The sequence below is a fragment of the Penaeus monodon genome, chromosome 32 (assembly GCF_015228065.2).
Source record: "Penaeus monodon isolate SGIC_2016 chromosome 32, NSTDA_Pmon_1, whole genome shotgun sequence".
Classification (NCBI taxonomy): Eukaryota; Metazoa; Arthropoda; class Malacostraca; order Decapoda; family Penaeidae; genus Penaeus; species Penaeus monodon.
Window position 1 is genome coordinate 35,555,088 of NC_051417.1, and position 1,599 is coordinate 35,556,686.

Sequence of the window (1,599 nt, forward strand, 5' to 3'; positions counted from 1 at the left end):
TGTATGTACATAAAAGTACCTGTAAGTTGCATAAACAATACTTTGCTCTGAGAAACATTAACGGCAACTTACATGGTAGGCTTAACAATATTCCTTTAATTCTAAGAGGAATCTACATAAACTTCTACAAAACCTTCATTACTAATTTTCTGTCTGTGACTGTCTGTCAGGCAAGTAAGCTCCTCCGGTCCACTGTAAGATTGGCGAAGCTCCCTTGTTTTCTAATAAAGCTGAATGACATTTCTTTATGTGGACATTGAGATTCCCCTTCTGAGCAGACTTAAAGTTACAGTAGGGGCAGGTGAAAGGTTTCTCCCCCGTATGCTTCCTGTAATGCATTTTCAATTTGGATTCACAGTGTGTCGTGTATTCGCAGCTGGGCTCAGGACATGCCCACTTGTTTTTAAGCCACTGTTCACTGTCCGTCCCCGCGCCAATCATCCCTGGCATCTGCACTCGGGGTACAAGAGAATGAGGGGGAAACCCAGGTGACCTCCGCTGACCCCCCGGTGACATCTGTTGGACCCCAGGTGATCTCTGGTATCCTCCATGGCTGGTAGCTCCTTGTCCTGTCCCCTGGTGAAGGAACAACACAGTCCTCAGTGTGCAAGTTCTCACCATGCCATCAGAGGCAACTTTTTCATGTTAAAAAATTTACATATTTTGGCTTGACTTTTCTTCATACATGTTACTTGTTAGAAAATTGTTTATAGGAATACCTCCTTTTTCCTTTTGAGAACTGCTCCCAAACTATAATTGTGAAATTACATACATTTACACAAATATATCCATGCAAAGGCTCTATCTCTTAAGATAAGCCTATAACCATAAACAGATATGATAAATTGATGTAGATGTATAAAATAATGTAAGTATATTTTTCAAGGACTCTGATAATAAGCAATTGCTTAGTAGCTAAATAGCTTTCAGGAATGGAGATCTTCATTATGAATTTCAGATTGCTTGCTTTCCCATGAACTATTATAATGTAAATGCGCAAATATTTTTGATTAAAAGTTTATTTGTGACAAATGTCCAATACACAATCTGCCAACCTTCTTTTCAAAGCTGCTTTCCCAGTTGCAGTAATTCTATTACCCATGATTTCCTACAATCTCTACACGTACATTTGTCTGGTACGTTCGACAAAGTTGTTAACTCATCTTACTGATCCTCTTCCTGCCCCTCTACTTCTTTTAAGACCTGAGTTAGGAAACTTTGTGATAGTTGCTTAATCTGTGACTTATGATATGTGTATATTAGCTTCATGTACACCATGATCAGAAAGCTCCATCTGAATGGACCAACTATATATTGCTCCAGTATGAACAGAAAGCAAACAACAGATTATTCAAGCAATATTTGTGATAAGCAAAGCAATATGTTTGAATGTCAAAACAAAGTAATGGGAAAAAGGAAAGTCAGAACACCTAATTGTGTAATTATTTGGTTAACTTCTATAATACAACTTTACCATTTTTTTTATATTTGGACCATTTACCAAGCAACAGTCTTATGAAACCTAATTAGATATCGGTAGGATACAAGGTCCTGTTAATCTGTTGCAGAAGACATACAGACAAGACTCCATGGAGTTAA

General features: G+C 37.8%; 1 protein-coding gene across 2 annotated transcripts in view; it reads right to left on the reverse strand.

The window, feature by feature from the left end:
• The window catches only part of LOC119593847 (transcription factor GAGA-like), a 38,728-nt gene that overhangs the window by 17,195 nt on the left and 19,934 nt on the right, over positions 1 to 1,599 (reverse strand). The gene's annotated exons all lie outside the window — the stretch shown is intronic.